Source organism: Pimephales promelas, chromosome 9, assembly GCF_988280905.1.
Source record: "Pimephales promelas chromosome 9, fPimPro1.hap1.1, whole genome shotgun sequence".
In the NCBI taxonomy this organism is placed as follows: Eukaryota; Metazoa; Chordata; class Actinopteri; order Cypriniformes; family Leuciscidae; genus Pimephales; species Pimephales promelas.
Genome location: NC_142777.1, coordinates 20,319,762 through 20,335,119, shown reverse-complemented (window position 1 = coordinate 20,335,119; position 15,358 = coordinate 20,319,762). Strand labels below are relative to the sequence as shown.

Sequence of the window (15,358 nt, the reverse complement as noted above, 5' to 3'; positions counted from 1 at the left end):
CGCAATGGGCGGGTGTGTGTTTGAAGCGAGGTTGAGCAGTCTGCTGAACGGCTGCCAGCGCTCTATCAACAGTCCAGCACACTGCCAATCGGCCGAGGAGGCTCGGAAGAGTGCAGCATCTGTGCCGTCATTCATCTGTTTGTGTGTGACCTGAATGACTGTCAGGGTCTGACGGCACAACGCTTACACACCTTCTCTGTGTTTCTACATATGTGTACGTACTGTATGTGGGATGAGACAAGACAAGAGAGAAGTCTACATATATCTGTACCAGTAGTAGGATTCATTCATTTCTTGCTAAATGATTTATTCCATTTCATTTCATTGTATTATTGTTATTACTTTTATATATAATAACAGTTTTTTTTTGCTCAGTTTTATAATTTATAACCATCACTAGCATTTTAATTTGATTAAAATATTTTTAATGATTTAATTACAATGATTTTATCAATCATATATATATATATATATATATATATATATATATATACCAGAATAATGCTTTGGCAATATTGTGTGGAAAACAGTATCTATACCTACACCTATTATGAACCTAAAATCTATACCTATACGACAACAACGTTGCTTTGCATTCAAGGCAGAGCAGAAGTGACAACTGACAAAAATCATCAGTTCTGGCCTGTCTCACCTCGGAGTGTCAGAGACAGCTTGATGCCGTTAACGTCTCTGAGAATGCAACACTCTATTAATTACACTTACCTTGCACTTTGCTGTTGTCTTGTTTTCTGACAGCTGTTCATTCAAATTCACACAGAAGGTAACATTGGGGAACAACAATTTTTTTTTTTTGAGATTGTGATTCCAGTGTAAATTAATGTAAATAGAAACTGCCTGTGTACCACATTATTTGTAAATATGAAATGCTCTTTTTTGTGGTTTATATCTTTCAGTGCCACCTTTGCAGTATAAAGATGTATTTAGAGGCTTAAAAGTTCAGTTGAGTTTCAGGTTTAGGAAACACATACATACAACCACCACTCCTTACATTGTTTACAACTCGTCTCCTGATCGCAGTCATACTCCAGCCCGTTCTCATCCCAAGGCGTCATGTACTGATGCTTTTTCCAATGTGTATACATCCAACGCACATGGCACCCTTTCGCGTCAATATGAGATGCAGATATATATGGGCCAGAAGGCGCCTCCTAGTGATCCAACCCTAACCTTACCCCCAGACCTAAACCTATACCCATACTCTGTGTGTGTGTTATATTGACGCTAAAGTGTGCCATGTGCATTGGATGTATACACATTGGCAAAAGCGTCAGTATATGACGCCTTGGGATGAGAATGCGTTGCATACTCTGATGATGCAGTTCTCTTGTTGAAAAAGGTCTCCTCTGACTTCAAAATTGTCCGACATCGTTATTTTACCCTTCATTTTTTCAAAGGGTGTTTGACGTATTCTTTGCACGTTCGCTTAGTAAACACTTGGTTTCATCGTGATTAAGTAATGTGTGGCGCAATTGTGGTTAAAGAGTACATGGATGTTCATTTATTTGTAGAAAATGACCCATCGTTTCGCTAGATAAGACCCGTATTACTCGGCTGGGATTGTTTAGAGCACTTTGAAGCTGCATTGAAATTACAATTTGGATCTTCAACCCGTTGGTTCCCATTGAAGTCCACTATTATGGAGAAAAATCGTGGAATGTTTTCCTCAAAAACCTTCATTTCGTTTCGACTGAAGAAAGAAAGACATGAACATCTCGGATGATGTGGGGCTGAGTAAATTATGAGGAAATTGAAGATCCTAACACGTCAAGCCAATGTTCGGTCGTCGGCCAACGTCAGGCCGTTGTTGAGTGTCAGCCAGCGTAGTGTGTTTGGGGGTGTTCTGCACCACTGGTACTAGCTGGACCCAGTTTGGTGTATTTTGGCAGATGGAGTGTGTTGTCGCAAGTAGTCCTTTTGGTGTGTTCAAGTGCAGCTTTTTGGCCCAGTATCTTTTTGGAGTGTCATTGTCTTTGAACGCACTATTCCAACACTTATGCTCAAACTCAATGCATGTCAGTGAGAATGTTACATAAACTACAAAATCATAGACACATCCAAGCAGCATATCTTTAAAACAGTCAAGTCACGCGCCACTTGTATCCTGAGACGAAACTGGCATGACAGGAGCATCAGCGGTGTGTGCAAGTACTCATCCGAGGAGACTCCCTCAGGGAAACGTCTCTTTTAGATCTCGCAGACATGCAGCTGGCTCAGAGACGGCGCTGCAGACAGGATCATTAAACCTCCCATTTCCTAATCTGTCCCTTCAACCCACCATTACACCATTCCTACGGTCTGCCGTCTCCTCGCACACACACATATGCGTTCCGTCTGCTCTATCTGTCATTATCGAGGAAGAACACGGCCCCCCTGCAGCAGCACTAATGCAACGCGAGGCCAATTAGCAAAGCTTCCTGACCAATCAGCACGCGGTTCTTTTCCAGAGACTAATACGGCATGATTGATGAGGGCTTTTCTCTCGGGATATAACCTCGTATTACATGCACAATCCATGTGTGATGCAGAGGCTGGAGTGGGATGTTGCGCATAAGGATGCTTGCTCTCGAACGGCAAACTGCAGTCATAGCCTACACACAGACAGCCACTCCACAAGTGCTTAACCAACAGAGTCAAGCACGATTATTAGCAATTACTTCTCTTTGTGCGTGTGGGGATATCTAGGTTTTTTTTTTCATATTCCTCTTTTTCACTTACAGAACAGCATGTCATCGGCACAAACCAATTTCATTAATTAAACAATGAATTTGTGCATTAATGAAATGCACACAAAGAGCAGAGTTTAACATTCACAGTGCCATGAAAAGGAACAATATTGACTAGATCTCATTAAGGAAAAGGCCCATCCTCTGGTTTGCCGTCCCGCACAGTGCAATGCAATGTCAAGGTCACAGATTTGACTACCGAGGAACATGTATGCAGCAAAAATGTTTACTTGGAAGTTGTTTTGGATAGACCAATGCATAAATGTAAATATGAATCTCATCTCTATTTTGGATTGAGCTCATCAGAGGTAATCACTTGCCAACCTGCTGTCATTACACAGACAAAAATGCCACAATAACACTGTACATACTCAACAAGTATTCTTGTAAACACAGTCGGTTATGTCTTAAGTGTACAAACAATTGAGAACGAAATTAGATGTGTATCATAATATTGGATCTGTTCATTATGTCTTAAAGTGATATATATTTAGTTTATAAATTAATGGTTAGATGTTTGTACCTAAATACTAATGTAGCTAGACCTTTACTTTTAACTTTGTTATTTTGTCTTATCTATGCTTTTAGTTTGTGTATTTGTTTGTATTATATTAATTACTGTTCATTTGTGGTTAATATTCTTTAAATATTAAAAGTTAATTATTAATAAGTATTTGAGTAAAGTGAGTAAATTATATATATAAAGTATTAAAAATAATTTTTCAAATCTTTTCAAAATCTTTTTTCCAGGGTTGGAACTTTTAACATGTATTAAAATAGAAAATTTGTATGTGCAAAATGTAATTGTATTTCATATTAGTCAAGTCATAAACCAAGATCTACTATTTCTATTTGCTAATGCCAATCAGGTTATTCTAGAGAGCAAGATGAGTCATTGACACTTTTGGTCTGTTTTTTTCCAGGAGAATAAAATCTCTTTATGATTTATGATAATGTGTACATCTACTAAAGGTCAGCTTTTAGGAGTACACTTGCATTTAGATTGTTTGAAAGCCAATAGACATTGACTTAATTTGGGTTTCATGGGATCTTTATTTTTTCTAACCCATCTGGCCTCGATTATGCCAGCAGAAAAGATACGTTTCTGAATCAGAGGTTTCTACATTTTGCTCTTACAAACATTTATTTAACAAATCTATGGTCAAATTTGGAATAATTCAATCTGTTACAGAATTGGATTGGTCATAGATCCTCAACTTAAATTTGCTAAACATCTAAAGAAAATCTCTAAAACAATACAAAGTAATGGTAACTGTTTTAAACTGATCAGAAATTTCATACCAAACCAGGCAGCCCTGCTGTACATGCATGGTATGGGTTTTTTCGCATATTTCATAGTGCATGACATTTTGGGCACAAGCAGCTCCATCTGCAATACAACACATTGGTTCACTTTACAATCAAACAACAAAAATTATGGATAAAAAGCCAATCTGTTACCATCACTGTTACATCCTCGAGAAATATAATATATTGAGCTTTAAAAGCTTCAGTGATTTATGTTTTTTTTTAATTAATTTTCAAGTCTATTAATAATTTAGCACCTGAGCCACTTAGTAAATTTATTCAAATACAAAACAGCAAAAGAATTACCAGAAACAGCACGAATCACAACTGTACAATAACATACTGTAGGAAAAGCTTTGCACAGACAGCCTTTACTGTTAAGAGCTTTATAGACTCTTAACACAATTCGTTACCATCTGACATTAAGGTCAAATCTGACTTGAAAAAGTTCACTTCCAGGATAAAGTTGTGGCTAACGGCAAACCAAAACTGTAACCATTTTTAACTATTGTTATTTTTTTCTGGTTGTGTGTGTGTTTGAATAAATGTGAATGATTTCTATTTGTATGTGTCTTTTTATAATGTACTTAGAAATGCCCAACCAGGGACAGGAGTTGAAAATTAGCATTAGCTACAAACTCTATATGCTGCGCATCAGTTACAGGCTTTGTATTGTGACTATGTTTGACTGTATCTGGTCCCTGTTAAATAAAAAAATAAATAAAAAAAAATTACTTCAGGTTATATTTAAAACGTGTACACGTCATGAAGTTCACATCATAATGCTGATATATGAGGCGTTTCGATCTCTTAACTGCTGCCGGAGGTTGAGCCGTCTGACAAGGAGAAGCAGGGGTCTTTGCTTGATAAGACTCTCTGTGTGGCAGAGGTCAGTGTGAGATAAGAGTCAGTGTGTGTGTTAAAGGTCAGCGTGTGTTAAGGGCCTTAGTGTGGGCTGGTCTTGCCAAATCCACTCTTCTCTAACACACACACACACACACACAACCCAAATCAAGCTCTTCTATCATTTCTGCTCCCTCTCATCTCTTCTCAGCACAGGGAACAAAAGGACAAAGAGAATGAGAGACAAACCAGGCTCTCTCTGTGCTCTCATAAAGGTCTCAGTGAGCTTTGATGGTGCAGTTTCGGTGGGGAAGGGAGGGTGCACTGAAATAAAAGTTGAAGTATGAAAAAATAATAACAATTAAATAAATAACCCAACAACAACAACACAAAAGCATTGCAATGTAAGTTTGAGGGTGGAGTAACCCTACTAGAAAGCTTTATGACTGTCAGTATTGTCCCTTTGATAGAGCTGGTCGATCGCTTTGGTCCGAAACTGCCTGTATATCTTCTGTCATCTATACACATAAAATGAAAATACGACTGTGTTTCACACACAAACACACCCACTTACTCAGCTCTCTGTCTGAACAACATCATTAAACTGCTGTTTTTATATAGGCTATTATTTCAAGGAATCGGAAATATATGAAACAAAGGGGAGAATTTTAAAGTGATAGTTCACCCAAAAATTAAATGGGTCATAATTTACACACCCTCATTTTATTTAAAATTGATAATATTGGTTTCTTCCATGAAGGGGAAAAAAACAACAAAAAAAACACAAGAACCATAAAAGAAGTTATCTATACACCAACTCACCATTCTATTCTATATTCTTGATGTATTTCAAAACTCTTTTTGCTGCCTTTGAGGTGGGATCTAGGTACGGTTGGGGACAGGTTTAAAAGTATTGGTACCGTACTCAACCGTATTTTCTGTCCTTGTTGTATTTCAAAACTCTTTATTTGCTGCCTTTGAGGTGGGATCTAGGTACAGTTGGGGACAGGTTTAGAAGTATTGGTACCGTACTCAACCATACTTTCTGTCCTTGTTATATTTCAAGACTCTTTTGCTGCCTTTGAGGTGGGATCTAGGTACGGTTGGGGACAGGTTTAGTATTGGTACCGTACTCAACCGTACTTTCTGTTCTTGTTGTATTTCAAAACTCTTTTGCTGCCTTTGAGGTGAGATCTAGGTACGGTTGGGGACAGGTTTAGAAGTATTGGTACCGTACTCAACCGTACTTTCTGTCCTTGTTATATTTCAAAACTCTTTTGCTGCCTTTGAGGTGGGATCTAGGTACGGTTGGGGACAGGTTTAGTATTGGTACTGTACTCAACCGTACTTTCTGTCCTTGTTGTATTTCAAAACTCTTTTGCTGCCTTTGAGGTGAGATCTAGGTACGGTTGGGGACAGGTTTAGAAGTATTGGTACCGTACTCAACCGTACTTTCTGTCCTTGTTGTATTTCAAAACTCTTTTGATGCCTTTGAGATGGGATCTAGGTACGGTTGGGGACAGGTTTAGTATTGGTACCGTACTCAACCGTACTTTCTGTTCTTGTTGTATTTCAAAACTCTTTTGCTGCCTTTGAGGTGAGATCTAGGTACGGTTGGGGACAGGTTTAGTATTGGTACCGTACTCAACCGTACTTTCTGTCCTTGTTATATTTCAAAACTCTATTGCTGCCTTTGAGGTGGGATCTAGGTACGGTTGGGGACAGGTTAATTATTGGTACTGTACTCAACCGTACTTTCTGTCCTTGTTGTATTTCAAAACTCTTTTGATGCCTTTGAGATGGGATCTAGGTACGGTTGGGGACAGGTTTAGAAGAACTGGTACCGTACTCAACCGTACTTTCTGTCCTAGCGGAAGCTCAAACTTGCTGCATAACACATCATTGGTTCTCTCATGTCAAGAGTTTATGATTTAGCTTCCGTTCACCATAACTGATGTGTGCTTTGATTAATGTTTACATGTATTTAAAAGCCTAAATTAAAGTTTGGGATAACATAAGGGTGAGTAAATGATGACATTTTTTTTATTTTGGGTAAACTAACCCTTTAAGGGTCAAGGGAAGGGTCAAACAGGGTAATTATATATTCGTAAATACGGGAAATAATTACAGCTGGTATTACATGCAGGTACGGTATTTATATTTTTTTTAATATTAGTACATTGCAAAAATGTTTATGTACACAAGTGGACTACAAAGTATATCAAATTATTATTTTAAATGTTAGTACATAGAAGTTGAAGACACTTAATATGAAGTAGGACCATGCGTTTTTATTTTTGTTATTAATTAATTAAATTAATTTATTTATTTTTTACATTGGTCACTATATTTTGTTGTTGAAGACTAGCTTACAAATTTGGGTTTGGAATGACATGAGGGTGGATAAATTATGAGTGAACTAGGATGACTAAAGAGTGCATTTCACACAGATAAACACAAAAAGTGCTTTAGAAATATAACTGAATTTAATCATACTGGCTAAATAACACAAAAGGCTAAAATATTTGTGGTGGTGGTTTACAAGACAAGGGCAAGCTTGGTCTGTCACAGTGGCACCTTTGATCACAGAAATCTTAGTCCTCAGTCTCATAGTCTCGAGGGCCTAAAGGAGAGCTTGTTTGAAACAGGTTACACGTCTGCAGCCTCTGAGACCCAACGGTAAAAGCCTTTGTTTTTTTCTTTTTCTTTTTTTCAGAGTTGTAAATACAAGTTAATGGAAGGAAAAGCCTGTCGTGGGAGTTGTTTTACATGCTGTACACATTGCTTTCTCTATTATGTCTAATGCAGCAGGTCAGCCTATCCGGTCTTGCCTTATGACCTTTTTTTTTTTAATTTATTTTTTTTAGAAAGTATGAATTTTGCAAATGCAGAGGCCTTTTGGGCTCTGTTGAAGGAAGACAAGACATATCTAGGTTGCATTGACAAAACTGGTCATATAATTATTATTATTTTTTTTAACAGAAGTAGGGGTTGTGATTAGATAGTTTCATTAAAGACATGCTGATTTAATGAGTAACCTGATGAAGAGCGCGAGAGGACTGAAATCTGCACCCACACACATATTCAAAAATAAAAGGCAAGAGAAGCTTTCATGTATTCATGCATATTTGCTGCTCGAGGGGTCAAGTAGTTCATTAAACATCTTTCAATATGTCCCTTCACACCCGCACAGACACAATGATGTGACAGTTTATTGTGAAATGTCACAAAGCATAGATTAATAGCTCAGTCATTTTAAAGGCAGTCTGTTTTGACTTGTTCCTATCACAACTTAAAATGCAGAATTATAATAAGCCATTTGTATGTTGATTGATTGCCTGAAAAGTGTAAATATAGCAACATTCGCTCAAACAGTGGTATGACTTTGGTTTAGAATATCTGTTTATCCAACCAACACAAAGGCAGAATGTTTAGGAAAACCTTTTTAAAAAAAAACAAAACAAAAAAAAAACAATCATTGCAAAATCCATAATCAAGCAATTCTTTTTGTTGCCACAATTTTTAAACTAACATCCATAAAATGTATATGTGATGATATAAGTACTTGTTCATTCCTATACAATGTTTACCTCCGTGTTGATTATTCAGCTAACAAAACATAAAATATGCCTTTCCCTTTCATCCATTTTCCCTTGCCTTTCCTTTCATCATCTCGGCATGGTTGAAGGAACATCACCTGCAGCTCGACCTGGCTAAGACTGAGCTTTTCGTCCTCCCTGCCAATCCGTCTCTACAGCACGACTTCACTATCCATCTCACCCCATCAAGGTCGGTCAGAAATCTTGGCGTAATCTTTGATGACCAGCTGACCTTCTCAGACCATATTACAAAGACAGCTCGATCATGCAGGTTTGCAATGCACGACATCAGGAAGATCAGGCCTTTCCTAACTGAGCAGGAGACACAGCTTCTTGTGTTCCCTGGTTATATCTAGGCTTGATTATTGCAATGCTCTTCTGGCTGGACTTCTATCACATGCAATTAAACCTCTACAAATGATCCAGAATGCTGCTGCTCGTCTGGTCTTCAATGAGCCCAAAAGGGCCCATGTCACTCCTCTGTTCATCTCCCTGCACTGGCTACCTAACACAGTCTCATCCCAAATCGTCATATAACTGACGTTTTGGGACGTATTTTGACCATACGTCAATATCCGCCTTTTTAGGGCCCCCTTAAACGTCGGTAGATGGCGATCCCGGGCCGTCATACAACTGACGCTTTACCTTTAACGTCAGTTAGGTGACGGGTTAGGTTTAGGGTTAAGTTTAGGTATGGCGTAGAGTTAGGATCCCATAACCTCATCTACCGACGTTTAAGGGGGCCCTAAAAAGGCGAATATTGACGTATGGTCAAAAGACGTCCCAAAACGTCAGTTATATGACGATTTGGGATGAGACCGGGTTGGGCTACCACACGCTGCTCGCATCAAGTTCAAGGCGTTGACAATTGCTTAAAGATCGACAACTGGCTCAGCTTTCCCTCGGTCCTACGAGTCTACATCCCTACCAGAAGCCTACATTCGATCAATGAGCGACAGCTCATGGAACCATAACAAAGAGCCACAAAATCACTCTCCAAAACATTTTAGCTGATAAAAAGTCAATTAAAACAAATGCCCCACCACTTGCATTTGCAGCTGATAAATAAATAATATTGAAAAATGATTTTTGAATATTCAGCCTTTAACGGTCACCAGCTGGAGTGCCCTTGAGAGACACCAGAGGGCATTCCACACCAGACGATGTTCATGTTTGACGAAAAAGCAAGAGGACTCCAAGGCACTCTCAAGTAGAAAAGTTAAAAAGCCTTTATTACTATGGCCTGGTCAAATCAACCATCTAAAAAACTACAACGCGTTTTGGCTACATGCCTTCTTCTGGGAGTTAAACAGATCTCAAACCAACAGAGTTGTTTTTTATATATATATATATATATATATATATATAAACCAACAGTCCACCAATCAGAAATCTCTCAGAAATCTGTCAACAGAGGTGCTCAGGTAACATGTAAATGGTAAATGTTCACTCACAAACTACATTTCCCTTAACTCACTGTCTGGACTCACCATCGCTCATCTCACTCACCTGCTTATAATTATCTTGTTTAGTTTACAGCATAAATACCTGGTGTTCACATTCACTTATTGTGAAGTCTTGCACTGTGTCTGCATTTCTGAGCGTTTTCCCGTGTTTTTTTTTTTTTTTTGACTTTGGATTGTTCTTGGACTGGATTATTGCTGCCTGCCCTGACCTCTGGCTTTTTCTTGGATTCCCTCTGTGTATTCTCCATTGACCTGACATGTATGCTGATTTTTGACCCTACCTATACGACTATTCTTGAATAAAACTGCATTTGGATCTTCATCTTCATGTCTCGGAGCAATTCGTAACACAGCCAATGAATTAAAAAAATAAAGAAAGAAAGAAATACGCCACCTCTTGCTTTTGCAGCTAACAAATACATAATTGAATAAATCAATAAATACATATTTTACAACTTAACAGCAGCAAAAAATAAAATAAATAAAATAAAAATCAGCCAATGAATGAATGAAAAAAAGAAAAAAAAATGTATATTGTATATATGCAGCAAATAAATAAATAACAGAAATCTCACTTTTTAAATTTTTAGCTGGAACGAATGAACGAACTGGATGGATGGATGGATGACATTAAGGTATTCTAATTTCTGTTTAAAAACAGTTTACCATTTTTAACTGTTGCAAAATGTCCCTCAATATTGGCACTGGAAAGTCCACCGATTCTGTGTGGGGCCTAGGCATGACCTATGATACTACTACACATCAAATGAACTCCTAGCCTCATTTTCCTTCACATCAAACTGAGCTATATCCCTTATCTCACAGACTACACAGTTACTCAGAGATGAACAACATTTCAATCTGGTTTTAGCTGGGTTGTGTATGTGAACAGCTGTTCAACCACCCTGCAGCAAATGGACCCTAAAGCCTGCACAACCCTTCTGGTCCTACACTCATCACATCAGTCCCCTCCTCTTCCCTCTCAGGGCAAAGTCCATATTGTGCTGCTGTCCTCTAAACACCACGTTGCCTCTCACACAGCCCAAAGAGAGCCTTGAGCAAACACACATCCCCATCCTCGGAAATAGACTGTCTGTGTGCATGATGATAATCCCTACATGTGCTGCCATGTAAAGAATGTCAGTGGTGGTTTGGACTTGATGAGAGTGTAAAGGGGTCTACTAGAGAGAACAGAGGGTGATTGTACTCAAAATCTGAAATTATCACCACAACACATTTCAGTTCTGTCAGGACCATTATCGTCAAATATGACTGACAATCAGCATACAGTTTGGATTTATGGTTCGGTATGGTTCTGTTCTGGGCGAGAACTCCCCGGGCACCCATGCAGCCTAGCATGGATAAGAGCAGGGAGAGCCGTGATAACTGAAGTAAACCGAGTAAACAGAAAAGAACCAAAATGAATGTATGCAGATATAATTCATTCAAGATTTTAAAGTGCAACATAATTAGAGAATTTATTCTGATTCAAGGGGAATCAGAATACCAAATCCTGACTGAGTGAGAGGAGGAGCTGGGGATGAGGAGGGTAATTAGAAACGCTCCAGAGAAACGCGATAGCTGCTGATAATACTGAAGGAGCTTATATTTGTATACAGTGGTGTTGTATTATAGGTAGACGTGGATCAGCTGAGAGTCCGCTGATGCGAGCTTGACTAACGAGACCTGCCAGAACTGATGCTACCCTTGATTTAGGAAGGTTAAATGCATTTGATCAGCTGGTGACCGGGATTGGCCGATTTTTCGTGATCGGCCATGATCAGCAACTGCAACATCCCACAACATCAGCACCACACGTGCACACAAAACAAGCATGTATAACCTTGTGAATTACGGCCGTTTCAGACAGCAAACGTGAGCAGCGCTTATACGCTGATTTCACGCAGCCGCCATTTTGAAATCGAAAGTGAGGCTCCGGTGGGAAGCATCCCGAAAGTACAGATAGACAACAGTGCAAATGTCTGGACTACCAACATGAAGCTGCTGCCGTGATTTAATGATGTTAATATCCAATATACGATATATATATAGTTCGTTCCTGCTTCTTTTTTATTTTCTGAATATATATTTTTTTAAAAATGATTTATAAATGTATAAATGTCACGATACATAGTCTAAACTATTAAAGAAATGTATGTACATTTTTAGAATAACAAATTTCTACACTCAATACACCATCGCATTCGCGACTCTCCTATGATTTAAAGCGGCCCTTCCGGTTTTCTTCCCACCGGAGACATTTCAAAATGTCGGCTGCGTGAAATCATTTCTGGTGTGGATGTAAATCAATGAGTGCATTCACACTGGGAGCAGGGGTGAAGCGCGGGTTTATTTTTGCTGCACTGCTCACAGCACGCTCAATTAAAATGAAAGCACACTTTGATGGAAAAAAAAAAATATGTATATATATGATTTTACACAAAAGTTTCCAAAATGCACAGGATTTGCATGTCTGGTGTGATTTAACAAAAACTGGAGTATATGTCGAAATGAATACTTTTTTTAGTTGGATATTGGATGTGAAAAGAAGGAGATGGTTTTCCATAACACTGTACTTTAGATGTGTGTGAATTTCCCACACCAGAAGTAATTTATATAGTCCTATTCTATAGCGATTACTGTTCAAAGATGTTCTATGCAAAATGTAAAATGTTCTACTAAAGAAAAGAGAGAAAATAAATATTTGTATGTGCTGTAAAGAGTGAGAGACCTCGAACCCGGGTCTTATCCACTGCGCCATCACCATGTTAAAGTATCTATTGATATTTTTATTTCACTTTTATTTTAATAACTCCAGATTTAAATTCAAATAATACAGTATTAGTGTTCTGCTATTTTTTTTTTTTTTAAACATTTGTTTATTGTTTTTTTCCAGCGACATATCAAAATAAAGTGATAACAATTCGAGAATCAAAACAGTGTCAAGTACAACTTACAAGAAAGGAAAAACAGACAAAAAAAAAAAAAAAAAAAAAAACACAAAAAAAAAAAAAAAAAAAACACAAAATGATCACCCACTGCTAAATAAGAGCTTAATATACTCGCTTACAGAGAGAGAGAAAAAAAAAACATCCCAGCATGCTACTAAATCACATTGAAAAATAATAATAATAATAATAAAAAATAAAAAAAAATTACATGAAACCTCACAATTAAAAGACAGTCAGGGTGGCTACTCTGGAATAGCCGAAAAAGTCAATCCCTCAACATGTGTAAAAAAAGGACCCCAAGTTTTATTAAACTTTGCATGAGAACCCTGTATCACGCACCTAACTTTCTCCAACTTCACGAACTGAAGAATGTCCCTGATCCAGAACGAGTGAGAAGGCGGCAAGGGAGACTTCCACCTCAATAAGATTAAACGTCTAGCCAGTAACGAAATAAAGGCTACAAAATCCGCTTTATATTTAGGCAGCTGCAAAGTAGGAGGTAAAACCCCAAAAAGAGCGGTGCATGCTGTTGGATTAAATTGAACCCCTGTACAAACAGAAATAGTGTTAAATATCTGTGTCCAAAAATTATGAAGTGAAGGGCAAGACCAGAACATATGGGCATGGGTAGCTGAAGCCTGACGACATCTAACGCACATGGGATCGACATCATCATAGATTTTGGAAAGCCTAACTCGAGTGAGATGTGTACGATGTAGAATTTTGCACTGGGTCAGACCATGTCTAGCGCAAATTGAAGAGGAATGAACCCGACGCAAAATGGCATCCCATAGCTCCTCCGAGAACACCTCCCCTAGATCCTCCTCCCATTGGGTTTTGATTTTATGCTGCGGAGTGAGCTGCAAAGAAAAAATGAGGTTATATAAATAAGAAATAGAACCCTTAATGGTGGGCAATGGGGTTAAAAATGAATCGATTGGAGAGGCCTCTGGGAGATTCGGGAAGTTGGGGCTAAGACTGCGAATGAAACTTCGAGCTTGAAGATATCTGAAAAAATGCTGCCTTGGCAAATTGGTGTTCTGCTATTTTAGGTTTTAATTTAGATTGCTTTTATTTCAGTTTTATTCTTTTTTGAGTATTTTAACAATTATTTCAATAGTTAGTTGCCAATATAAGATTTTCATATTGTTTCTCTTTTTTATTTTACTGATTTCTTAAAAAAAAGAAAAAAAGTTTTAGTCAATAACATCAATGATTCTTTCATGTACTTCCCTGCTAAACAGACCAGCATTAATTTCCATGCTTGAGTGGAAGGATAGATTATGTCTCGGGCCAATGGGGCCAGTGCCGTGGGACCCCTGACTGCTAGGGGCACACAGCTAAAGACCCACAGTGGCCTGGCACCCAAAAACAAAGCACTGCAAGTGTAAAATTGATACAGGTAATCAGCACTTGAATGGATGACAGTGACTCGAATGGATAGCACAATGTGAAATACATGAATACACATTGTTGTCACCTTCGTTTTAAATGCAGGTTGCGTTCTTTCTAATAAGTGTGATAATGTATTGCAGTTGCTACGTATTTTTTTTTAATCCAATTTCTTATTAATTACAAAAATGTTTTGTTCGGCGATTTCAACTTTCTGTTCCAACTTTAAAGCATTATACAGGAACATTGTACAGTAGACATTGATAATACAAACACTGACAAAAACAACAATAAATCAGACTATTGACCTTAGTCATGTTAGATGCCATACTGAATTCAACACGGATGAATATAAGCCTTACAGTCTTTAGAATGGCACACACTGTATAAAAGATTTCGGAAAGACGTTTCATCATCTGCACAATTGGTACACTGTTAAACAACAGTACAACCCGTTGAACAGTACAACCCTTCGTTTTCATACCTGTCAAAGATTTAAGGTAATATATTGACTGTACTAATGCTTAAACACACTATATATGTTTGCAGATATTTAGGAAACATGCTAAGTTCACAAACTAGTTTCTCTGAAAAGCACTGCTACAGCAAGTCTACTTTGCAATGTGCGCAAACCTGTAACAATTTTGTCCATCTCAGAAACTCAAAGAATTCTGAAAGACTTCTGTCCCTCAACTGACAATCCGTGCAACTATCACTTTGACATTTCAAAAGTTTCATAAATATAGCAAAAGTAACCCATAGGAATTGAGTGGTTTAATCACATTCATCAAGGCATATTAGATATGGTAAACGGAAGCTCAAATATGCTTTCGTGAAGTAAGAGAACCAATTTGTTTTCCCATGTGTTATGCAGCACGTTTGTTCTTACGCATTTCTTAAGTATGTACGGTTGAGCTTCTGTTTTAGGTTCACTGACCAAAATTTAAATGGCTAAAAAGACTAAATTCAAGAGCTATACTGGCATAGAGCATGTATACACCCAAAAGTGTGAGATTGGGTGAGAGAGAGGTACACAATATTCCCGCCAGCAAAAT

General features: G+C 38.0%; 1 protein-coding gene and 1 long non-coding RNA gene across 4 annotated transcripts in view; both read right to left on the bottom strand.

Moving 5' to 3' along the window:
• tenm2a (teneurin transmembrane protein 2a) overlaps positions 1-15,358 on the bottom strand; it is a 330,820-nt gene that overhangs the window by 193,783 nt on the left and 121,679 nt on the right. The window lies entirely within an intron of this gene.
• Positions 8,365-12,005, bottom strand: LOC148977548 (uncharacterized). The gene is made up of 2 exons (XR_016169672.1): positions 9,327-12,005; positions 8,365-8,999 (listed from the first exon to the last, which is right to left on the bottom strand). It is a non-coding gene; the product is annotated as an uncharacterized LOC148977548 (long non-coding RNA).